General features: G+C 45.7%; 1 protein-coding gene across 2 annotated transcripts in view; it reads right to left on the reverse strand.

Annotated features, from left to right (window-relative positions):
• ST3GAL1 (ST3 beta-galactoside alpha-2,3-sialyltransferase 1) overlaps nucleotides 1–26,669 on the reverse strand; it is a 160,758-nt gene that overhangs the window by 92,648 nt on the left and 41,441 nt on the right. For both annotated transcript variants that reach the window (XM_063131161.1, XM_063131162.1), the window contains exon 2: nucleotides 12,404–12,477. The gene's annotated coding sequence lies outside the window, so the exon portion shown is untranslated. The remainder of the gene's footprint in view (nucleotides 1–12,403; nucleotides 12,478–26,669) is intronic.

A 26,669-nucleotide genomic window follows, 5' to 3' on the forward strand; every position in this document is an offset into this window, starting at 1 on the left:
GGTCCTCAGGATCGTCCTGGGACCACATGTAAAACCAGGATAACTGAGGACTCACTAATCCCAGGGAAATGGAGGAATCATCCCTCCCTGATCCCAGGATCCCCTGTGAATCATTTGGACACAGAGGGATGATCCCTCCGAAAAACGATGGTGTAGAAAGGACCTTAAAGATGACAACCCCTATGCACTATTGACGACCAACAGTTAGCACCTGAACAGCAGACTGAGCAGGAAGGCACACAGGCAGGATGGCATCAAGGGTAGGCATGGTTGGGTTACACCCCAGCAGGGGCCCACTGAGAACAGCCCCCTGGACTTGCTCCTCCTCTTCACTGTTCCAACCTGTTCGTTCGCTCTGGCCCAGACAACAGTGGTGGTGAGAAGGATCCAGTAGCAGATGCTGCTGCCTCCATGCTCACTAGGGCCATAGCTAGACCTAAGGTTTATACCAGGATCATCCTGGGTTCGTCCCTGCCTGGAGCCCTGGATGCCCTGTGTGGCACGTAGATGAACAGGTTTGACAATCCTGGGATAAACCTTAGGTCTAGCTACGGCCTAGCTCTCTGCCTCTCAAGCAAGCAAGTGGTAGCGAGGAGGAGGACGAGGAGGAGGAGGAATCATAGCTGGTGAGAATGGTGGTGAGAAGGAGACTCACTAAGGAAGGGCGGCCCATTGAGGGGGTCTTGCCCAAAGGCCCTCTAAAATCTGGAACCGGCACTGCACACAAGTCACCAAGCTGCGGTCTTTCATGCTCTTGCGAGATGTACTGTATTTATCTTTAAATTGCAATCATCATTTTGAAATCTGCATATTTTTGCCGTCCTTTGTCCACTTTTTGGGTGATGCATTTCCTCTTCTTTGGTGATTCGTCGGTGGCGCCCTCTAGTGGGGTCTGAAAGGGAGTTGTTTTAAATGGCTGTCATTTTGTATCGCGAGTCAAGGCGGGTACCTCAGGCAGCTGATTACGGGGTGTCATGAAAGGGCAGCAAATGGTTAGTTATTTAATTGATTATTGTACTTTGACTTCAAGGGAAGAGGAGCTGATGGGATTTGGTGCCTCAAGGATAGGGTAACCATATCTTCAGCTTTACAGTCCTCCATAGTTCACAGTCTTCCCATGCTAACCACACTCTATGGTTTATTTATTTATTTATTTAGAATATTTATATACTGCTCCCCATTGAAAAATTTCGGAGCTGTGTACAAGGTAAAATGAAAATAAATACAGAATAAAACAGTTAAAACAAAATTTAAAAAGAAGCAAAAAACAACACAGAAATCCAAGGCTGCATGTTAAAGAAAGGCTTCTTGGAATAAAGATGTTTTCAGGAGGCGCCGAAAGGAGTACAAGGTTGGAGCCTGCCTGACCTCCAGAGGCAGGGAGTTCCACAGGAGGGGCGCCACCACGCTGAAGGCTCTTCCCCTGGTGGATTCCAATCGGAGGATGGATCTAGGTGGAACCACCAGGAGCAGGCCCTATGGTTGAGTGTGGGTTGTTTTGAACTGTGGGTTGTCTGTTGAACTGTGGCTTAACGTGTTGTCTGAATGCAGCAGGGTGGCGTGTGGCTTATTTTCTTGAACAATCCACCTTGAGAACCCGTGATTTGTTGCTGGGTTGTTTAGGGTGGTTAACAAGCCAAACTGCATGATCAACAAGCCACCCTGGCTGCATTCAGACAACACAATAACCAACCCTGTGGAAAATATACTCCATTAAATGTGCACTGAGTGTGCGTTAGCATATTGTATGAACAACCTCACTGCTTTTCCATTTAAATTATAGTAATTATTTCTCCGTCTGCCACTATACATATACATTGGCACATGCACATTTCATGCAAATCAGTGACCTCTTCTTTTGTGACACATTTCCTTTTTTGTTGACTCGTAAGTGCCCACCCTACTCCGGTACCAAAATGACTTTGTGAGCTTTGGGTATTATGCACCTTGACAGGGAATGTAGAGATGAGAACAGGGGCATTATTTGTGCTTCTGTTTCAGGCAGCAAAATATCTTGGGATGGCCCTGACTATCTTCTTGCCCTTTGGATTGGTCTGTGACACATTTCTGGTACTATAGAAATAATCAGGAAAAGAGGCAGCAGCTGAGACACCTAGGCCCTTTCTACACCTAAGGATTATCCCAGGGAAATGGAGGGATTGTCCTTGCCTGCTCCCGGGATCCCCTGTGTGTCATTTGGATGCACAGGGATGATCCTGGGGGGAAAGGCAGATGTAGAAACAGCCATAGGTTTTTGGAGAAACTGAGCTGGCAAGGCAATTCTACAATAAACACTTTCTTTCCAGTTCACAATACAAGGGAATGTCCTCAAGCAAAACATTATTTATGCCACACCACAGAGAATTCCTCTGGTGTTCCATCAGCATCCTCTTTCATGCCACCTTGAGAGGCAGAACTGTTGGTTGTCATCACGCCTCTGCTGGTGGTGACAGCGATGGCGTCGGGTTGCCTTTGCTGAGCGAGAGAATGTTTATTCTGCGACAGCATTCTGTTAAGTGAGTTTTTATTTCCATCCATGCTAAATGAACAAAGCCAGCCCGTCAAGCTTATCTTTTGGCAATGCTTCGTGCAGTGAGAAAAGCGGAGGGAGGAAACCAGAGCACCGGGCCAACATCTGCAACAACGGCCATTTTGAGTTTTCAAGGGAGAGCGGAGCCCGATCGACTCGGATGACACCCGATGTGAAGCGAGGGTAAGCTCTGGACCATTTCCCAGAATCCCCTGCGACACAAAATAATTGACGTGGAAAAACTTTCCCGAAGGGAGGAAACTTATTCCTCCAGAGGGTGCGTGTGTGAAATAAATAACAGCCCAAGCTGAACGACATACTTAGCTCCTAAAATTCCATTGGAAGCTCAGGCAGAGAATAATAGATGGGACAGTTTTAGAAATGGTTCCTCTCTTGCAGAAGAAACCTCAGGAACCATTTCTGCATCTGGACAACAGCCAGGGCATTACCTTATGGCCCCAGAACTTTAGCACCTAAATTAACTCATCTCGCTGAGCGGCTGAAGTTTTAATTTCTCTTCCCACGCAGCCTTCTTTATTTTATTGTTTTTAATAAAGGAAAAAAAAGGGGGTGGTCATCAAGCTTGTGCAGTTTCTGTTGATTGCAGAGAGAGATTTCCCCAAAATAAACTTCTTAATAAGAGTAATGGTGAAAAGCCACCTGGAAGATTTCAAAAGCACCTTGTAAAAGAAATGGAGAAGGACGAAGTTGAGTCAGCCCAGGCATAAAATGGGATGTATCTGATTGTGTCATTCCATCAGCAGGAGGCAACTGCTGATGGGTGTGCAGGGGGAACAGTTTCCCCCTGCACACCCTGTCCCCCCCCCCAATCTACTCCAGAGGGTTGAAGAACTGCCAGACCAGATTTGAGTGGTGTGCAAATGGGACACAGGGGAAAAGAAAGGATGGGGACGTCCTATCGTGTGAGGATTGGATCCAACTCAAAGTGTGTTTAAAGAAGCAACTGGCATTTGTGTATGGCGGGAGGGGGGCAGAGAATGAGCCCCACGTATTAGCCCCACTCCTAATGTCCCTATACCATTGGTGGGAGCTTCAGACCTTTTCACGTTCAGTGCAAAAGTGAAGGGGGCTTCTAAGACTGTTTGGCTGAACATGCAGAGCAACCAGCCCGGATTAGGGTTTGTGATTGGATTTCCTAATCATGGGGATGATTCCCAGTGCTTTCAGCCAAATGCAGTTAGAAACCCCCTTCAGATCTTCCTGTCCAAGGCCTTAGCTAGACCTACCTGTTATTGCGCGACGGAGGGGTGAAGATCTCGCAATGTTTTTATCGCGAGATGCCCCCTCTGTTTACATGCGGCGCGCGACAGCCTCGGAAGGAGAGGACGTCACGCCCGCCATTTTGTTTTGTTTTTAAAGAAACAGAAGATGTGCACGAGCGCTCGTGCACAAAAGGTAATTTTTTTAAAATAATAATAATGTTTTTCCCCGCTCCCCCCAACCCATCCCCAATGGGCGCAGAGCTCCTCAGGAGCTCTGCGCCCCATGCGTGGGTCCCGGATCCTCACGAGGAACCAGGACAAATTGCGACAGTGGGCCACACTTTCCACGGTCTCGGGATCAGCCCGAGACCACGGAAAAAGCAGGGCTAAAGTGTATGACGAGATCCTGGGGCAAGGGAATGATCATCCCTTCCTAATCCTGGGATCCCCTGTGCATCGTGTGGATGCACAGGGACGACACCAGGGATCACCCTGGATTTCGCCCCTTCTAGCTATGGCCCAAAATGGGAAGGTCTGAGGTGGGGTCAAGCCAACATATGCAAGGATGCTGAGGGTGGGGGACAGCTGATGCACACAGCCCGGAGTACCCTACACAGAGTACATTCTCACACATTGGGCTGAATGCCTGTATAGGGCTAAAGTTCTCTTTGAATGTGCTGCAAGGATTATGTGATGGAGGAAAATATTGCATCCTCCTCTGTAATGAATTCAGACTCTGCACTGCTCTATTAAAGCACAAAGAGGTGACCGGGTGTGTCTTTTTAGGCTACAGCCTGGGGCAGGAGATGCATGAGGCCATCGGGGGCTCACTCTTGCTCTATAGGAAAAACATGGAAGAACATACCGGGGACAGTTGTCACTGTGTAGGTCAGAGGGCATAGTGACGGCTCCTCTAAAGGGGCAGACTCCTCCACCAAATCGACATGGATGACAATACCTGGCCCCAAATATACTTTAGTACTGGGACCATGCTATTTTCCCGCTGACTAAAATGCTCATGGCGCTCATGAAATGGAGAATGAAATCAGGGAGGGATCCAAAGGACCAAGTATTTGTAGAAACTGGTGACTTCATAGAATCATAGAATCACCAGTTGCCTGGTGAGGTTGTGGGCTCTCCCACACTAGAGGCCTTCAAGAGGCAGCTGGACAACCATCTGTCAGAGATGCTTTAGAGATGATTCCAGCATTGAGCAGGGGGTTGGACTCGATGGCCTTGTAGGCCTCTTCCAACTCTGCTATTCTATGATTCTATGATTCTATGATTCTAATAGCAGAGTTGGAAGGGGCCTACAAGGCCATCGAGTCCAACCCCCTGCTCAATGCAGGAATCCACCCTAAAGCATCCCTGACAGGTTGTTGTCCAGCTGCCTCTTGAATGCCTCTAGTGTGGGAGAGCCACAACCTCCCTAGGTAACTGGTTCCATTGTCATACTGCTCTAACAGTCAAGAAGTTTTTCCTGATGCCCAGCTGGAATCTAGCTTCCTTTAACTTGAGCCCATTATTCCATGTCCTGCCGTCTGGGAGGATGGAGAAGAGATCCTGGCCCTCCTCTGTGTGACAACCTTTTAAGACTTCAATTAACCTCACATAGACTGAATAAATGCATGTTCTGTTAATAACAAGGAGGTGCAATTTCTCAATGTCTAAGCAACTGAGCCCCTGAACAGTTGGCCATGGAACCAACCAGAGGGGAGGTGGCCCTGGATTTAATCCTAATTGGCACTTGGGACCAAGTATACTATGTAAATGCTGCTGAACGGACTGGAAACAGTGATCACAGTGCTATCAAATTCAATTTATATGTCAGTGAAATCCAACAAAGCCATGTTTGACTTCAAAAGAGCAAACTTCAAAACAGGAAATGGAGAGATTGACAAAAAGGAAGTTGAAGAGGAAAGTCAAGCGCGTCAAATCTCTCCAGAACGCCTGGGGGTCGCTCAAAACCGCAGTAATACAAGCTCAGCGAGAATGTGTACCACAGGTCAGGAAAGGACCTATCAAGTCCAAGAGGTCATCAGCGTGAGTAACAAGGAATGTCAAGGAACCTATTAAAGAGAAAGAAGGCTTCCTTCAGCAATGAAAAAGGAAAGGAACGCAAACTTGAAAGAAAGAAATACAAGCAGATAATAAGGGAGGCAAAAAAGGGTGTTTTTTATTTTTTTATTTTATTTTATTAAAAGATTTTTAAACTGCCCTTCATCAAAAGATATCATGGTGGTGTACAGAACAAGACGAACAAGGAGCAGGACACTCAAATATTAAGACTATCAGTAGCAAGATCTTTAAATACATCAGAAGCAGGAAACCACTTACAGAGGAAGCTGCACTGTTGGGTGACGTGGGAGTTCAAGAACTACTAAAGGAGGCTAAGAGAAACTGAAATAATTATTTTCATCTGTCTTCACGTCAAAAGATAAAGGATAGATACCTGTGTCTGAACTGATGTTTTCAGGAAAGGAGTCTGAAGAACTGAGGCAAAGAGTGATAACTTTTCCTTGTAATGTGGTGGAAAGCATTTTTAAAGATAAAATTATAATGTAAATAGAAGGACAAGTCCTGCTGAAGACTCAACATGGCTTCTGATAAGGGGAGTCCTGTCTCGTTAATTTTTTTACTGTTCTTCGAGATTGTTAACAAGCACATGGGTGGGAGTGATCTGGTAGACATTGTTTACTTGGACTTTCATTTCTAAATGCTTTTGACGAAGTGCCTCACTAAAAACTCCTGACCAAACTTGGCAGTCATGGGATAAGAGGAGACGTCCTTCAGCCCCATCCACAAGAGCTTCTCCGGCATAGAATTTGGTCCTAGGGCTGCTCTACCCATTATTTCAGAGTGACAAATGGTACCTTCAGGAACTTGGCCAAGGACTGTCAGCTGCTGATCCAAAGCCTAGGCTAAACTTGGTTTCTTGGTTTCATTTTTCTTTAGCTTTAGCCCACCTTAAAGACAATATAGACTATCACTATGAATACAGGCCTAGCCATATCTTTTATCAGGAAGATTGGTGGGTAATGACCAAGGATGTTCAAGACATGCGTCTCCATGGGAACTTGTTGCGTTGGCCAAAGATGATTTGGCTTTCAAAACACAGGGTTGGGCAGGTAACTTAATTCTAGTTCCAGGTGAAGGGAAGAGGTGAACCGCCCAGAGAGCTCCGGCTATTGGGCGGTATAGAAATGTAATAAATAAATAAATTAATGGTAAGCTGGGGCTGTTTCTACACCTGCCTTTCCCCCCGGGATCGTCCCAGGATCATCCCTGTGCATCCAAATGACACACAGGGTATCCCAGGAGCAGGCAGGGACGATCCCTCCATTTTCCTGGGATAATCCTTCGGTGTAGAAATGGCCTAGGTGAGTGTATGAACTATCAACAGAGGTGGTTTTAGAACAAAGAAAAGAAGCTGGTTCTGAGACAACAAGAAAAAAGAGAGAGAGGAAGGCAAAACACACATACACACACACACACAAAATGACTTGGGGTGGTGCCTGTCTGGGGATGTGGCTGGGAGTGGATTTATTTTTTTAAGAAAGACTTAAGCTTTAGCTCCGCCTAAACTCTACTTGTATATTTGCAAGTCAATCAAATGTCACAACGTGCCTTTAAGCATCTAGTGATCTCAACTTCCTAGGGTGGCTGCTTACGCATTGCCAAAAAAGAGGAAATGCATCCCGCAAAAAGAGGACCAAAGGAAACAGAAATTTGCATCTTAAATTTTCTGAGTTTTTTTAATCTTTGTTTGTATATTCGTTTGTATTCTATGTAGTGTTTTTGTGGTATGTATGTCTATAATGTGAGAAACAATAAAAAGCATTTAAAACAACAACAAAGGAAACAGAAATTTGCATAAAATGTACACATACCCATTCATAGGTATAGCTGCAAATTTACAAAGAATTGCTAGAATTTAAATAGAAATACAATCATCTCCCACCATAGTGGGGGTGATTAAGACAAGGGGCTCATCGACACCTGCAGCCCTTTGGGGAGTGGGGAGGGACGATCACGGAGTTTTCCATTTCTGGGATCATCCCTCTGGGGCCACATGCCAGTGAGTTGACCCAGAAGTAAAGAGGGGCGTTCTGGGGCACCATTTGTTTTTTAAAAGAGGAGACATTTGTGTAAATGCGTGGGTGCAATCCTGCATGAAGGAGCGACTGTTTTTTTAAAAACAAAACAAAAAAGCAAGCTCATCGCTGGAAGACACAGAGCGCCGTGCCAAAGATGGTGAAAATGCTCTCCCCCTCACCCCCGATGCCCACGGACTCCCCCTGCACAGCTCCACGCCTGTTTCCTGAGCCCCGGGACTCATGGGGAAGAGGGAGGACCTCAGGAGGGAAAGCCACACTGCCCGCAGAGCTTGGGATGGTCCCAAAGATGGCAGAAAAAGCTGGGGGGAAAGCAGTCCCAGCTATCCTGGGAGAACATGAATACGAGCCAACAGTGCGATATGGCTGCAAGAAAGGCTAATGCTATTTTGGGCTGCCTTAATAGAAGTATAGCTTCCAAATCACGGGAGGTACTGGTTCCTCTCTATTCGGCCCTGGTTAGGCCTCATCTAGAGTATTGCGTCCAGTTCTGGGCTCCACAATTCAAGAAGGACGCAGACAAGCTGGAGCGTGTTCAGAGGAGGGCAACCAGGATGATCAGGGGTCTGGAAACAAAGCCCTATGAACAGAGACTCAAACAACTGGGCATGTTTAGCCTGGAGAAGAGAAGATTGAGGGGAGACAGGATAGTAGGGGTGTGCACGGACCCCCCCGCTCCGCCCCGCGGGCCAATCCGGAAATTTCGGATCGGCCCGCTCTGCTCCGCGCCGCTCCGCCCATACTCTGCTCCTCTTCGCCACGGAGCTCCGGCTCCAAATCGGAGCTCCGCAGTGAAGGGGAGTGGCGCCAGGTAAGCCCAGGAGAGGAGGGTGGGAGGTTTACCGGGCCCTGCCGCCATCGCCGCCCGTGCGGTGACGGCGGCAGAGCCCAGTAAGGGACCAAGGGGGAGGGGGGCCTTACCTGCCTCCGTCCGCGGTCCGTCGGCGTCTTCAATTAAGCCCGCGGTTCAATCAGGGGCTCAATTGAAGACGCTGACGGACCGCGGGCGGAGGCAGGTAAGGGAGAGGAGAGCGGGGGGGGGGGTTTACCGGGCCCTGCCGCTGTCGCCGCATGGGCGACAGCGGCAGGGCCCGGTAAACCCCACTTACCTTTCCGGTGGAGCTCCGGATCGAGGCGAAGGATCCGCCTTCACCTCGATCCTCTTCGCCATGCTCCGCCGGCCCCCCAATCCTCTTCGCCTCCGCCTTAAGGGCAGGCAAAGCCCCCCGCTCCGCTTCTAATTTGCCTGTCCGATTAGAAGCGGAGCACATCCCTACAGGATAGCACTCTTCAAATACTTAAAAGGTTGTCACACAGAGGAGGGCCAGGATCTCTTCTCGATCCTCCCAGAGTGCAGGACACGGAATAACGGGCTCAAGTTGAAGGAAGCCAGATTCCAGCTGGACATCAGGAAAAACTTCCTGACTGTTAGAGCAGTATGACAATGGAATCAGTTGCCTGGTGAGGTTGTGGGCTCTCCCACACTAGAGGCATTCAAGAGGCAGCTGGATAACCATCTGTCAGGGATGCTTTAGGGTGGATTCCTGCATTGAGCAGGGGGTTGGACTTGATGGCTTGTAGGCCCCTTCCAACTCTGCTATTCTATGATTCTATGAACCAAGTGCGCGTCCCCAGTTCACCCCGCGATCAGCTGTATGCAGCGACAACCTCATGACCACCCTGGGATAAACGGCAGGTGTAGATTAACCTGTTCGCCTGCTTGCTTTGCTGTTCTAACTGTGGATGCACAACTTCAAGGCTCTGCTCTCTTTTTTACAGTTCTTTACACTTTTACCCCAGGCAGCCTTTCCAAGAGAGGATGCCGTCGGAGAACTGACCTCTGACAGCCTTTCAAAGGAGGTGAGCTCAAGCCAGTGTGCAGCTGCAGTGAAAAGGGCACATTCCATTTTAGGCATAATTAGGAAAGGAACTGAAAATAAAACTGCCAAGACCATTCTGCACGTACACAAATCTATGGCACGACCACACTTGAAATACCAGGTACAGTTCTGATCGCTATCATGCAGCTGGAAAAAGCAAAGAAAAGGACAACTGAAATGAACAAGTGATTGGAGTATCTCCGCTATGAGGGAAGGCTGCAACGTCTGGGGCTGTTTAGCTTACAGAAAAGTTGAGTAAGGAGAAACATGCTAGAGGTGTACAAAATTAAGCACAATTAAGAAAAAGTGGATAGAGGACCTCCCCCCCCTCTCTCTTTTTCCCCTCCCGTCTTAATACTAAAACTCATTTATCCCATGAAACTGATTAGTGAGAGATTCAGGACAGATAAAAGGAAGCACTTCTTCACATAGAGCATATTTAAACTATGGAATTCACTGTCACAAGATGTAGTGATGGCCACCAATTTGGATAGCTTTAAAAGGGGGTTGGATAAATTCCTGGAGGAGAAGGCTATCAATGGCTACTAGCCCAGATGGTTATGTGCTACCTCCAGTATCCAAGGTAGTAAGCCTGTGTGCACCAGTTACTGAGGAACTTGGGTGGTAAGGTGCTGTTGTACCATGTCCTGCTTTGTTGGTCCCTGTTTGACAGCTGGTTGGCCACTGTGTGTGAACAGAATGCTGGACTAGATGGACCCTTGATCTGACCCAGCAACACTCTTCTTATGTTCTTATGACACATGGTCACCCTCCACCTTCCTTCCAAAGGAAACAAACCCAAGTGGCCCTGAACAGCCTCACCGTTCGGAGGAAGCAGAGCACACCTAACGATATACCATCTCATTCGGAATGGGGTGTTTTCCTTCTTTTCTATATGGATTTCTTCCATATGTTCACTGTTGTCGATTCTAAAACATTGATCTGCCCGAGGCATGAAGAGCAGCAGAGGTCATTGAAAATTGCTGTTGTTCATCACAAGTTCGTGCCAGTATGAGTGCATCCTGGGGACAAAATTCATAATGTGCAGCCCCAGTTCATTGCAAAACAATAATGGATGGGTTGTTTCAAGTCAGAATAGCTTCCAAAAACCCAATTAAGACTTTTGCATTATATAGAGGCTTAGCTGGAGCTTTGGTTGGGTTCTGTATATGGGGCTGAGTATACAGGCCCAGAGGTATTAAGCGCTTCAAGGAAGATGTCCTCTTCGTCTTCCTCCTCCTCCTCCTCCTCCTCCTCCTCCTTCTTAATTAGAATCAGTCAAAAGTCTTGTGGTTTTTTATTTTATTTTCAAAAACACACATTGGTTTCAAGATACTGTTTTCTACACACACTGTGTGGTAAAACCCCAAAGCAAACTTACAATGCAGTAGTCCTTGACAGTTTCCATGCTTAAGAATCCTTTTGCAAATCCAGATTCTTGCAGACTGGTTGGAACAAGCAGCAATTATTTATGTATGTGTACATTTGTTTGCTTGCTTGCTTTTGCTACACAGAGGGAAAACAAAAAGCCAGGCTTGTGGGCATGCATATTGCAGAATATGAAACGTGCTGTGAGCATAACTGGCCATGCCCAATGTCAAGAGAATAGTGCTGATACAACACCCAGGGCTGCTAGAAAAGTAAAGAGAGCAGTACAACATAGCATTTAGGGCATTATAAAAAGGCACAGTCCTGAACTACCTGAGTCACTGTTTCAAACTTTGGCAGAACTTCCAAGGAAAGGCAAGCTGGGATAACTCGAATCAGAAACCAAGTGCGGATGATAAATTATGTCAAGCAAAAGCCGCCACCATGGCTAATGAGCTGAGTTTGGCTGTAGCGGAGTTTGTTCAACCTTAATCTTTTAGGGATGTACAAAAGTTCTGTTGTGTGGTTGAAATCTTGAAGGGTTTTACTGGTTCAGACCTGGCCAATTTTGTTCTGCTTCCTCTCGCTGGCATCAATTTAATCTGTGGCAAGTCAATCCAATACATGGATTTTGGATTTATTTATTTATTAATGGCGGTAGCAATTTAAATAAATGGGATTTTTTTTTTCTGAGTCTCTCCCCTCCCCAACTTTGCTTGGGAAGCCCCAAAGCGGAGAATAAAATTGACAAGTTCTCCGACAAGAAGGGAATAAGTCTCTGCTGGGCTAAAGGAAGGATGAAACTGACATGGGTATTTACAATGGGAATGCAAAGTGGATAGATGAACTTGTGCAAGATATATATCTCAGTTGCACAAATTTAAAGACCTGAAAAATAATATTTTTTAAAAAAACCTGTGATCTCATTTACGCAAATTCAAAGATCTGGGGTGGGTGGGAAACAACCATGATCCCAATTACACAAATTATGGGACCTGGAAAAACATGTGTCTTATTTAATGCACATAAAAATATGAACGTTTCTGGAGTTGGGCGGGGGATCTTCTACAGTCTGCTGCCACTTATTGGAACAGAAATACTGCAAAATGCCGGTGGGGTTAAACGGAATGGGATTCCCCATGTTGCACATCCCTATGATCTTTTGGCAACGCCATGAAGCATCTATCCGAACGGTTCTCTTGCAAAGGCAGGTGTTCCCTGTGTGCATGGATGCACATGGTCGGTGTCTGTCCACAGCACATCTCTTTCCATCCAGTAGTCACCTACCTTGCAGCATCCAGAAGAGGTAGGTTTAGGCTCTTCTCTCTGCTCTATACATCTCTGCTGAACTCTGATCTATTCTGAAAGACAAGACAAAATATGAATGTGTGAGTTATTTTAGTGATTGCAATCAATCCAGTTACTGAAAGGTACAATGATAAAATCCAACACACCGTGTTTTTTTTTACAAAACAACAACAACAGCTAGAAGCTCGATTAATAGTTTTGTTTGACAACAACGAAATTACTTTGCTTTTGTTAACTTGCTTGTTAGTTATGCTTAGCATTTAAATAGTGCTCTTTTGAGCATCTCAACAGGTATTCTCTCGGGAATCCTTTAAACACACCTGCAGGGTAAAGATCAGTGGTAAAGCACATCCATTGCATGCAGGACGTCCCAGGTTCAATACATGTCATCTCCAGTTAAAAAAAAAGAGAGCTATCAGCCAAAGGAAGAGACCCTTGCCTGAGACGCCAGGGATCCACTGCGAGTCAAAGTAGACCAGAGGCAAGGAACTAAAACTGGGTGGGTGCTGGATGTCTCCACTCAGCCCTCCATGGACTGAATGAATGATGATGTCAGTTGGAGAGCTGCAGCTTCCCCCATTGAGAGGGACCCGGGGCAGGCAACTGAGATGCCAGGTGGAGTCTCCTCCACCCTGCACAACAGCTTTGCCTGCCCCATGCCTTTCCCCAGTTGGGAGGATGTGCAGTGTAGACTGCTCTCACTCCCATTTGGGATACTGAGTGGCAAGCTAAGGGACCCCCCCCCATTCTCTCCAACCAGTGATTGTAGAGAGTAAGGGGGATTCCCCCTAATATGGCACTCAATCTCCCAATTAGCAGGGGGAGCAACCTGCAGAGGAACCCCCAGTTATCTCTGAGCACTGGTTGGAGATAACCACAGGGATTTCTCTACCTGCTAGCTCTGAAGGGACAGGGCTTGGGGAAGGGTTGTCCAAGGCTGGATGGTAGACCAAATTGGCTCATGGGCTGTGTCATGTCCCTACTTGAGGAGTCCTCCTCAGAGGAGGAGCTAGAAGCCCCAGAAGCCCAGGGTGCCCCAGAAGCCGAAGCTCCAGACCAAAGACCACCATCAGACGCACAGGAGCCTGAGCCCTCAGGGGAGGTAGCTGCAGGACCATCCCTGCCAGGAGAAAGGGACTGTGCCTCTGAGGCAGAGGCTGAGCATCCTCCTGACCCTCAGGAATGAGAGTAAGGCTCCTGTGCGATGGAGTGCTGGCCTGCAGAAAAGGTCTCCTCAGGGAGAAAGGGACTCCTCAGGAGTAGGGCTCTGAAAGGAGAGCTTTGATTACTGCAGCTGAGCTCTGGGTGGGGCCCAACAGGCTTTGGGCTTAAAAGCCTGCATTTGGAATCAGCCAGCGTTGGAAGAACTTAAGTCCATTCTGCCTTGTACCTTGTTTCCTGAACCTTGCCTGATACCCGGTTTACTAAACTTTTGGACTGCCCCCCCCCCCACTCTGCCTCCAGACTGTGTAACGTACTGACTGTTTATGGTGTTTTGACCTTTGCCTGTTATTGTGATGACTCCTGTTATTGCCTGACCCTCTTCACCGATTGACTGCATGTGCTCTGACCTCGACTTGGATTGATCATCCCTCTGTATATCTGCACCTAGAGCATCCCACAGCCCAAGCAGGACAGCCTGGAGCTTCTCCTCCCTGAAGTACACTGGGTTAGATGGACAAATAATTTGACCTATCAGATGACAGTTTTTCACGTTCTAAAGACAGCCTAATTTCATTATCCCCGTATTGCAGATGGGGGGGGGGGAAGAGGCTGAGGAAAGTGTGCTGCCTCATATGACAGAGGGCATGGCTAGACGAGGAGGGTGGAGAGGGAGGATCTTGTGATATGATGAGCTCATCACCCAGGAGGAAGAGGATGTTGCGTCCGCCATTTTGTTTTGTTTTTTAATCGAAAAAGAGTGCAAGAGCGCTCCTAAGAAAAAGTGAGCAGGTTGTTGTTGTTTTTTTAAAAAACAACAACCCCTCCTGCTCATCCCCACCCCTGATGGGCACGGAGTTCCGCACCCTGGGCCCGTTTCCTGGCTCCTCGTGGTTACTCACAAGGAGCCGGGACAAAACCGGGACAGCCGGCCACATGTCCCGCAGTCTCAGGATCATCCCAAGACCGTGGGAAAAGTTGCGATTAAAAGGTAGGTAGATATCCCAGGGAAAGGAAGGGATCATCCCTCCCTGCTCCCGGGATCCCCTGTGCGTCATGTGGACGCACAGAGACGATCCCCAGGATATCACCTTGTCTAGACATGCCTAAAAAGTAAGTGCCTTGTCCCACCACCTCCCTTCAATCCCAGTATAACTGGCTGGTCTACAGGAATTTGACTTCATAGAAGAACTGGATCTGATGAAAGGCAGTACTGAAACACTTATTCCAGACAAGTCACTGCATGGGCTGTAGAAGACGTATCATAGAATCATAGAATAGCAGAGTTGGAAGGGGCCTACAAGGCCATCGAGTCCAACCCCCTGCTCAATGCAGGAATCCACCCTAAAGCATCCCTGACAGATGGTTGTCCAGCTGCCTCTTGAATGCCTCTAGTGTGGGAGAGCCCACAACCTCCCTAGGTAGCTGATTCCATTGTCGCACTGCTCTAACAGTCAGGAAGTTTTTCCTGATGTCCAGCCGGAATCTGGCTTCCTTTAACTTGAGCCCGTTATTCCGTGTCCTGCACTCTGGGAGGATCAAGAAGAGATCCTGACCCTCCTCTGTGTGACAACCTTTTAAGTATTTGAAGACTGCTATCATGTCTCCCCTCAATCTTCTCTTCTCCAGGCTAAACATGCCCAGTTCTTTCAGTTCTCTTCATAGGGCTTTGTTTCTAGACCTCTGATCATCCTGGTTGCCCTCTTCTGAACACGCTCCAGCTTGTCTGCGTCCTTCTTGAATTGTGGAGCCCAGAACTGGACGCAATACTCTAGATGAGGCCTAACCAGGGCCGAATAGAGAGGAACCAGTACCTCACGTGATTTGGAAGCTATACTTCTATTAATGCAGCCCAAAATAGCATTTGCCTTTCTTGCAGCCATATCGCACTGTTGGCTCATATTCAGCTTGTGATCTACAACAATTCCAAGATCTTTCTCGTTTGTAGTATTGCTGAGCCAAGTGTCCCCCATCTTGTAACTGTGCATTTGGTTTCTATTCCCTAAATGTAGAACTTGGCATTTATCCCTATTAAATTTCATTCTGTTGTTTTCAGCCCAGCACTCCAGCCTATCAAGATCACTTTGAAGTTTGTTTCTGTCTTCCAGGGTATTAGCTATCCCACCCAATTTGGTGTCATCTGCAAATTTGATCAGCGTTCCCTGCACCTCCTCGTCCAAATCATTAATAAAAATGTTGAAGAGCACTGGGCCCAGGACTGAGCCCTGCGGCACCCCACTCGTTGCCTCTCCCCAGTTTGAGAAGGTTCCATTGATAAGTACTCTTTGAGTCCGATTCTGTAGCCAACTGTGGATCCACCTAATAGTTGTTCCATCTAGCCCACTTTTAGCTAGTTTGTTAATCAGAATGTCATGTGGTACTTTGTCAAAAGCTTTGCTGAAGTCAAGATATATGACGTCCACAGCATTCCCACAGTCTACAAGGGAGGTTATCCTATCAAAAAATGAGATCAAATTAGTCTGACAGGATTTGTTCCTGACAAATCCATGTTGGCTTCTAGTAATCACTGCATTGATTTCAAGGTGTTTACAGATTGACTTCTTTATAATCTGCTCCAGAATTTTCCCAGGGATGGATGTCAGACTGACTGGTCTGTAGTTCCCAGGTTCCTCCTTTTTGCCCTTTTTGAAGATAGGGACAACGTTAGCCCTCCTCCAGTCATCCGGCACCTCACCCGTCTTCCATGATTTTGCAAAGATAATAGACAAAGGTTCTGAGAGTTCTTCCGCTAGCTCCTTCATTAATCTAGGATGCAGTTCATCGGGCCCTGGAGATTTGAACTCATTCAAGGAAATTAGGTGTTCTTTGACCATTTGTTTATCAATCTCAAACTGCAATCCTGCCCCCTCAACTTCTGCTTCACTTTTTCCAGGGGGGTCATAGACCCGCTTTTGGGAGAAGACCGAGGCAAAGTAGATGAATAGAACTGCTATGGCATTTTACACTAACTGGATTAAAAGCAATAGCCTAGTTGGGAAGATAGTTGAACAAAGATGAGCACTGAAGAGGTGGCAAGTCCATATTCACATTGGTTGAATACGAGAGGCCAGTTCACACATTACTTCATTGTGACTTTGCACATCATGGACAAAGTGGCACGGAAAGAACGTTTCTATTACTCCAAACCAGGGGCACTGGAGAAATTCGAGATAACCGAAATAAGCTCAGATTTCTAGGAATCCAACCTGTGGAATCTGTTGCAGACTGACTTCCCCAGGCCTCTCGGAGTCTGCAGACTTCCGGATTATTATTATTTTTTACTTTCCCAAAATTTAACCAAATATTGGCAGGAAAGTACGCATTTCTGCTGAGACATATGCTGTGCTGGAAAATGCAGGCGGGGAAAAGTAAAATGGAAGACGTTCCATGCTAACATAAATTATATAAATTGTTGCACTCCCTCTTACGGAATTATTTGCATATTTTTCTGCATAGCACACACAAAAAGTTGAAATCCATCTGAGAACGGACGCCAAAATGTACGACACTGCACAATCCACTAGACACACATGGGACGGATGTCACAAGAACTGGACATCCCTGCTCAACACACAAAGTTGTTCAGTGGAAACAGTTTGTCCATTCAGCTGCCCGTCACCCTGTAGGGTGCTATTTAGTGATGGGTGAGCCAGCCCCATGTGTTTGAAGTGTTAATTATGTACTAAATACTTCTTGACTTTCAAGAATTTGCACCTTTGCCTGAGGGATCATGCCAGGAGTCAACCCCTTCCCCTGTCTGGGTATTGAACCCATGTACAGATTGATCCTCCTCTTGTGTTCGAAACTGTGGAGATGGCAACAGGGAAACCACGTCGATGAGGATCTCAGGAACGGTTGTAGAGATTAGCTTTTGACTGTTATGGAATTTCTTAGCGCCTATAGCTACTGACCAACAGCTACATGAATTCTGAAGCATGTAACGATTAAGCTTTTGCCATAAGGTTTCCTGGAATAAGGAAATCTCACTGATTTGGGTGTCCTCTGTCCCTCAATTCTTAAACTTAACTAGTTCCTATAATAACAAGCTGGAATGGAAACACTTCAAGAAGAGGAGGAGCAAGATCTCATCGCTCAGCTGATGGGAGTTGCCCTACTGTCCTTCTTTCTTTCCCTCTCTCTTTGTTGCAGCCAGATGGAATGGCGCTGGTCTTTGAGTAGAACTGATGGAATGGCCCTGCTTTCCATCTCCCTCGGCAGAAAGCTGGTTTTATTCCTTCCTCCCACTCAAAATGAAAGTCCTTGTAGGACAGGAATGAGCACTCCTAAAATAAAGTCGGCACCAAAAGAAAAAAAGCGGCCACTTAAAAAGGCAGATGGGAATCACACATGCCCAAGTTATCTAGGTAGGGCAGTCTGGAAAAAGCTATTTTGAGATCTGTCAATACCATCCCACCAGACAGGATCACCCAGAGCGAGTGAGCTCCTCAGTATGCAGCTGTAGTATGGACATTTTAGGTTGTGTCTCCAACAGCAATGTGGAAGTGTATGTTGCACGACAGGAAGATGCATGGAAGATAAACAGCTTACAGTGCAATTGTAAGCATGTTCAGACAGAAACATCTCCTACAACTTCCAGTGTTTCTCAGCCAGTTCATCTGGCTGGGAGATGCTTGGAACTGTAGTGCTTTTTCCTAACTATGCATACAATTGTGTCCTTAATGACTTAGTTACTTCATCATCATCAATGAGGATGTGTATCATCCATCCATCCATGAAACCTAGATACCTGAAACTTAGCATGCTTACAAACAGAACTCTAAGGACATGCAGCTCGGGGTTATTTTGTTATTCAAAACACATTAATTAATCTTAACTAATTTAAACTTCTCCATCTGGTTGATGCCTGCAGTAACACCTTCAGCCACTAGGGGCAGATTGCCCTGAGCAGCACAGAGCTGTGCAGTCTGTCCAGTTTGAAAGCTGGAGAGATTAGTAGGATGAAGAAGGGAGCTATATCCCTTCTGTGGGGCAGCCCCCCTCAAAGGAATGGACTGGAGAGACCCCAGAGTTGTGCACCATGGCAGGGGTTGTGCCTAGGACGGGCATGGATGCACTCAAGCAGGGCAGAGGCAATGCCCCTAATGCTGACATATGCAGGAATCCACCTTCATACCTGACAGGTGGTGGTCCAGCTGCCTCTTGAATGCCTCTAGTGTGGGAGAGCCCACAACCTCCCTAGGTAATTGGTTCCATTATTGTACTGCTCTAACATTCAGGAAGTTTTTCCTGATGTCCAGCCGGAATCTGGCTTCCTGTAATTTGAGCCCGTTATTCTGTGTGCTGCACTCTGGGATTATTGAGAAGAGATCCTGGCCCTCCTCCGTGTGACAATCTTTCAAGTATTTGAAGAGTGCTATCATGTCTCCCCTCAATCTTCTCTTCTCCAGGCTAAACACACCCAGTTCTTTCCATCTCTCCTCATAGGGCTTTGTTCCCAGACCCCTGATCATCCTGGTTGCCCTCCTCTGAACACGCTCCAGCTTGTCTACATCCTTCTTGAATTGTGGAGCCCAGAACTGGATGCAATTGTGTCTGCCTTTCATTCCTTGCCAGATGAAGCTACTGTCGATTGCTCCATAGAAGCCTCCCCGTCTGCCTGACATACCGTATCTTCTGTCTTTCACTCATTATTATGTTTTTCAACAGGTAGAGGACAGTCCTGAAGATACACTTTTATCAGTATCTCTTTGTGCTGCCTATTTCGCATGCCATTTTGATTGCGTAAGCTTTGTTTGAGCAATTCTTTTTAAATTAAAAGGAAGAGTGGGAGAGAGTGTCCAAGGTGTGGTTCACAAAGCACACTTTGTGAAACCCATCTGCAGTGGCTGGAGCACAGTTTATCCCTCAGGCGGAAGAAAAACAAACTTGACACAACTTTGGAACTTTTATGTTTTCCACGTTTTTAGGCCTGCAGCCTTTCAGTTTATTACATTTTCCATATATATATATATATATATATATATAATTTTTATTTTTCTAAACTTCCAAACAATACAAACAATACAGTATAAAACACTACCCCATAATATATAATAATACATACTAAACAAATAAACATATATTTTAACTTAATTCCATTTAATATAATCATTGGTTAACATTAATGTGCTCCCTCAACCCAGGGATCTTATTCTGATTTCCAAAATCTCATTCATTCCTCTGGAGGTGTTTTCCCTCTCCCCTTTAATAATACAAAGTCTAAAAACTGTTTCCATATTACTTCAAAATAATTCGTTTTTATCATTCCTCATGTTAGCTCCAAATGTTCATTTGGGGATGTGAGACCTAGGCCGTAGCTAGACCTAAGGTTTATCCCAGGATCATCCCGGGTTCGTCCCTGCCTGAGCGCTGGATGCCCTGTGTGGCACTTAGATGAACAGGTTTGACCCCAGGACAATCCTGGGATAAACCTTAGGTCTAGCTACGGCCCTAGTCTTCATGGGCCTGGTGAACAACTGTAGTGGATTTTGGTTAGATGAGCCCTAAGGGAGGAAAGTGAACTGCGCCACTCCAAGCTGCAGATGGTTGAGGGGGATAATATATTTTGAATGGTCACCTTTACAAAACCTTCTGGAAGTAAAAACCAAGGTCAGCAAGGAACAGCCATGGCGAAAACCTCTTTGCTTCCCCTCCTGCTCTTCTTTTTCTTAACTTGCAATGATTTATTTAGATTTATTTATTTTTAGTGAAAAATGGCATTCTGTATGCTGAAATGGTACATCCCATTCTTCCACCTCAAGATTCTACCACCTCATTCTACCAGATATGCAGAAAGGCTCATATTGTGCAGAACAGGGGTGGGCAAACCATGTTTTTTTCTGCCTGAAGGGCATATTGCAAAAGGGGAAAGATCAGTGGTGATGAGAGACCTCTAGGCTGCTGGTTTTCCATATAAGAGAGCCAAATCCCTAGCTCATTGTGTAATACTGAAAGCACTGAGCAATGTTTCCGCTGATCCTTTCTCTTAATTTAACCAAAGTAGATGTAACTTAGAATTTTAGCACTTGTGCGCTCTCTCTCTCTCTCTCTCTCTCCCTCAATCCTGCACCAATCCACCCCCCCGGTATGTTTCCCCAGCCCGCAGTCCCACCAACAAAGTCAAATATAGGTATTTCTATTTCTGCCAACCACTAGTGGAAAGTCTGGATTTTAAGCATCTGCCAAAATTCACACATGAAATCCATCATTCAAAAGAACGGAGCTGTTTCATTGGGTCTTTCAGAGTTCTGCATTTCAGGGGGTGGGGAATAAAAGAAGTGTGTCCGTACATTCTACAAAGCAATGCCACTCTCCATCCACATTCAGGCTTGCCCAAAACAAGGGGTCGTCACCAGCTGGGGTCTTTCAGTAGGTGGTGGATGCATCTTGACTAATGCACAAGCCTTCAAAGGCATGCACGGAGATAGAAAAATCATTTTCTATCTCCTTTTCACCCCCATCCATAGCATTCTAGAGTAAATGTTGCTGAATAGGTGTACAAAACAGCTTTTTTTACACTAACTGTGTACAAAGCCATTGAGAGATTCAATGTTCTGTATTATTATTACTATTATTATTATTATTATTATTATTATTGTTATTATTATTATTGCTATTACAATGTAAACCACTGAGGTCAACTTTCCACAACACTTTTTGCCCAGAAGCCAGCACAGGACAGAAGGAAGAAACACACAACAGAAAGCAGAGAAGAACCTTGAGCAATGTGTAATGGGGAAAAGTGAGGTTCAAGTAGCTACCCACGGGGAGAGAGAACGCTTGTGTGTATGGTGTCTGTGTGTTTACAGATAAACAAGTAGGCCCTGATTTTAGGTTGTGGTGTAATGGGTTAGGGTTAGCTGGCTTTCTCCTTCCCTAGTGGGCGTGTGGGTGAGTGTCTGGAAGAGTTTGGCTCCAGTGATTTGGTAATGAAGAGTCCACCTGGGTTTTGTTGGAGGACCTGGGTCTTTTCTTCACATTTCCACGTTTAACGAACAAAACTGAAGCAAAATGAATGAGTATCCTAAGAAGAGGAAAAGGCAGACTCTACATCCCTCACGCTACTCAGATTCTACAGGTGTCACGAAATACATAGAGAATAGTGGCATATTTCTGACCATTGTTACAGTGTGTGTTCTATGAAACAGCTAGACTTGAAAGTTTCTGATAATCGAGGTAGATTTCATAATGCAGTATACAGCACAGATACTGATGAGGATGGCAGCCCAGTGTATGCTGGGACATCTCAATGGAGTGGGACCCAGTCTAATGTCATGGGGTCACACTTCATGGACACCCCCCTAAAAAAGAGTGTTACACCACAGGGGTGATGCTGGAGGGACATCATACATCTCATAGCAGAGGGACATCACACCCCTTTCAGAGCAACTTTGGGGGGGCACATTCCAAGAGTGGGTAGGACCGAACGCAAAATGGGGTGGCGGAAAGGGGAGCTGGTATAAATACCAGCGTAAAGTTTAGCCAAAATACCCCAAATGCCAGCATATTGTAGCTTCAAGCTCTTACTGCCAGGAACTATGCATTAGGAGAGGCATTTTCAACCTATGCATTTTCAACCTATGCATAGAGGCATTTTCCATTTTCAATGGGAAAATCACGCAAAAGCTGGGAAACCATCAAATGATTGGGAAAGGGGGAGGGGCCAGGGGAAGGGGAGGGGCTCTTTGAACACCAGCCTGATTCCCCTAGTGAGCTGGATTTCGCCTATAGCCTGAGATTCATCTCTCTTGCAGCACTGTTTTGACACGCTAAGGTATAACGAAAACAACGTAGAAAAAGGCCAAGCGCATTTCGACAAGAGGTCTTCGTCCATGACCAACGCTAAAATGCAATATACAAAAAGAACGTGTTACATGAATATACAAAATTTGCCCATGTTGTTTTTATGTTTTTGATGGTTTTACATTTTGTATTCTTTTTTTTACTGTTTACTGTTTTTAACTTTTGTAAACCGCCCAGAGAGCTTCGGCTATGGGGTGGTATATAAATGTAATAAATAAATAAATATTCATGTAACATATTCTTTTTGTATATTGCATTTTAGCACTGGCCACTGACGAAGACCTCTTGCCGAAATGCGTTTGGCCTTTTTCTACGTTGTTTTAGTTATACATTGGTCTGTGCAATACGTTAGTGCGCTTTTAATGCAATATTATTGTTAATCTTTATTTTATTTTTGTATATTACATATTATGGTTTCACTGTATATATATATATATATATATATATATAACTTTTTGTTGAGTGTTATATTGTTGTTTGTTAAGGATTTCACCTTTCCTTGCTCTTGACATGCTAACGGACAGCATTCCAGTGGCTTTTAGAAAACCTGAGCATTTCAGCTTCCTTCTCAATATTATATATATATATATATATATATATATATATATATATATATATATATTTTCCCAGCTTGTGTCGGAGGACTCTCAACTCTAAGAATATGATAATTAATTCCTCCCACTAGCTCTTGGCTTCTTGTCAGGGGAGACTGCTGGCTGCCTCAAATTACAGTCCACAATTTTGTGATGTATGTCAGGGGGTCCATTTTCCTTTGAGGCACCTGCAGAGCTCTGCATTCCGATTGACTGGAGAACGCACACTTTTTACACCTGTGAAGTCCGAGATAACTTCAAAGCGAAGTAGGCTCCGAGTCTGCATTCCAAATGAGCACTTCAGTTATTCAGTCAGGAAATTATTTAGAGTGGGAAGATAAATCCCACACTGAAAGACGTGTTTCCTTAGGGGAGGGGGGGGGTAGAGATGGGGCCCATCAAGTCCTCCTCTTGTTCCTCAGTTCCTCCTTTCCAGAACTGGAAACCAGATCAAGTAACCTCCTCTGTTTTCAAAGAAGCGTTGCAAAGGTAATTAAACAAACATTCGATGAAATAGGAGGAAAACAGCCCTTGGAAAGCAAGTTAGAAGGAAATCAACTAGAAAGGAAAAATGGCTGATTCAGAGCTTTGCAATCGCTGCGAATTGCGTGCAAAGGACTCCAAAGTTTTCCAGCTTATAATCTGCTTTTATTGTGAAATACTCCCATGCATCCTGCTCTAATTGCACTTCTTAACCAAAAGAAGTGCAATATTTTGCTACTAGTTTTCGAGCGTTTCATTTGTTGTTTTCCGAGCGGCCACTGGGGCGCAGGAGCAGGATTTGAAGAAAAATTAAACAAATGCTTACATCTGCGTAAGCTTTAAAGCTAAAGACATCAAAATTGGCACAGTAATAGATATTAAGGAGAGTTTTAAGCATACCAAATTTGAATCGGATTGGGTCATCCGTTGATTTTTAATTATTTTTTTACATTTCCCCCTTTAACCCATTTCCTGGTATGCAAAGGATCTAGCCGCCCAGTGACAGCAACAACAACAACAACAACAACAACAACAACAACGGTGACAGGTATGTGGGATGAAGTTCTCAGGCATTCATATCCATCCCTTGATGGCAGCCACACCAAGGGACAATTTGCAGGTGTGAATGGGGCATTACAGATGCAAACTCTAGAGACAGAATTTTCTTGTCGCCTCAGATGCCATACTTTTCAAAGCAGGCAGTTCATGCATCCAGATGCAACTCAAGCATACAGTCAAATGCTGAGAAATCGAGGGAAGTGAATGAATGTGTGAACCAGCTTTTAGGCAGAGAAGAGCCAGAGCACTGGGCGTGTGTGGGTGAGGAACTGGGGGGCTAAACTGGGAAGGTAATTTCAGCAAGAACATGACAAAGAACAGATATTTCCAAAACTGGTGCTCTGCTCCAAATAAGAATGATTGCAAATAGTATACTAGGGGCACACAACTCCGCTTCACACACTTCCTTGATCCAAGAACCTGTCCTATTTTGGGCCAGTAGAATAGTGGAGTCTGGTCTCACAGGAACAGAACACCAGCACTTTTTATTAGTAGGGACACGGACATCACATCCCACCCCCCCACCCCCCAGATGTCCTTGTACCCTCTGAGCTCAGCTGAAATCCTCACAGCAGCTAGGGGGTGGGGTGGGGTGGGGTGGATTTACCCAGCAAAAATGCATTATTATCAGTGATCCCTGTTGTAATGCAAAGTGTTATCGTGTGTCATGGTCTTGAATGGCAATTTGGACTCATTAACTCTACGAAAGTTCAGCTCCCGGTGAAGGTAAAAATGGCTAGAATTGGTTTGTTGATAAGGGTCAACACAGCTGCCTGCAATTTTGGACACCCTTTGGGTGTGTGTGTGGCTATGGGGACTGTAATGATGAGTGCTTGTGCTTCAAAATTTACAGTGACGCCGTTGCTTGGAATGTGCTTACCTCTGGGTTCAAAATAACACTTCTTTTGGATGTCTCTGCAGAACAGTTTTGAAGTGGACATCATTGTCCACAGGAGCATAAGAATGCAGCCAACCACATGGGAATCCAGTGTCACTACCCCCATACTATGCATGTGGGGACAGCTATTCTTCAAGAGATCTCAGCCAGAGGTCAGTCTGTTGTTAGATGCAACTGTATCATAGCTACTGCATGTAGTTTAGAACATTTCTTAGTCGCCTTTCTATGGAAGCCATCCAGCAAGTGCACCATTAAAACATGAGAATGACGAACTGGGTCATAGAAACTGGAAGTTATAAAGGAGCAGGGCCAGCTCCATGATGTTGAAACCCTTGGGCAAGACATCCTGAAAAGGCCCACTCTACCATTTCACTGCCAGTGTCACCAGGTGTGATTGCTCCTCAACATCTTTCTCTAAAGGAAGCCAGATTCCAGCTGGACATCAGGAAAAACTTCCTGACTGTTAGAGCAGTGCGACAATGGAATCAGTTACCTAGGGAGGTTGTGGGCTCTCCCACACTAGAGGCCTTCAAGAGGCAGCTGGACAATCATCTGTCAGGGATGCTTTAGGGTGGATTCCTGCATTGAGCAGGGGGTTGGACTCGATGGCCGTGTAGGCCCCTTCCAGCTCTGCTATTCTATGATTCTATGATTCATGGCTACCACTCACTGGATTGACAAGCAGAGAGCCAGGGATCAGGTTGGCATTGATATTTGCTGCTGCTCCTTCACACCACCACTGTGATCTGGGCCAGAGTGAGAGGCAGGGGAACAAGTAGGTTGCAATGGTGAAGAACAAGAATGGCTCCAGGGAGCTCCCGGGCCCTCAGCAGTGCCCTTCCTGCTGGCCCTGTAAAGGAGTCCAAAGCATCGTTGTAACATTGGGAATGGTAGAGAGGAGGATGTGTCTCACCCTTTCAGTTTCTCAGATCTTTTAGAGTCCAAACCTAGACTGGATTTTTCAGTTTTCAGCATCTAAGCTGAAACCACATCTCAGTAAATCCAAAAACGTGTTTTCCCTTCAACATTTTTGTCAATTCATCAGTTGCCTCGGTTTCATCCAACCTTCTCAAACAGCCAGGGAGTCCAGGCTGTTGTTTCTTTTCCCACACTGCAAAGACTTATCTTTCAGCCCTCATGTCAGATCAGCTATCAGCTGAAACATCACCAAGCAGAAACAAGAGCTATCCAAATTCACTTGCGTAAAAGTCACGGGAAGAAGAAAAAACCTTAGGTCAGCGAAAATTCACTGTAAACAGAGCAAAGAGCATATGGACTCCTTGACCCCCAATTAGGTGAAAAACAAACACATTCATACAATAGGATTATTTTTAAAGGGAAGAGCTGAGACATCCCACATGCTCACTTCCATTACTGCAATTAATGCATCAGTAGAACTTGCAAGGAGTACAGAATCCCATCAGGCTGGAGATATAACTAGGACCAGCTGGAGCTAGGTGCCCATCCTCCAATAAAGCAAGGTATGCTATTCCACCACAGGAACACCACCCGGTCAGTCAACAAGTAAAATACTATCAGGGGTTACCTGTCATTTGATTGCAGGAAATGATTCCATGGAATGAAGAATGGAACAATTCCTGACTTCCATAGAATGTCCACCTTCCTGTTCTGCTTCCAGATTAAACTACATGGCCCTAATGCAACCTTTCCCAACCTAACGATCTTCAGATGTTTTGGACTACAAACACCATTGGCCATGCTGGGAATTGAAGTCCACAACATCTATAGG

Source organism: Elgaria multicarinata, chromosome 7 (assembly GCF_023053635.1).
Source record: "Elgaria multicarinata webbii isolate HBS135686 ecotype San Diego chromosome 7, rElgMul1.1.pri, whole genome shotgun sequence".
Taxonomy (NCBI): Eukaryota; Metazoa; Chordata; class Lepidosauria; order Squamata; family Anguidae; genus Elgaria; species Elgaria multicarinata.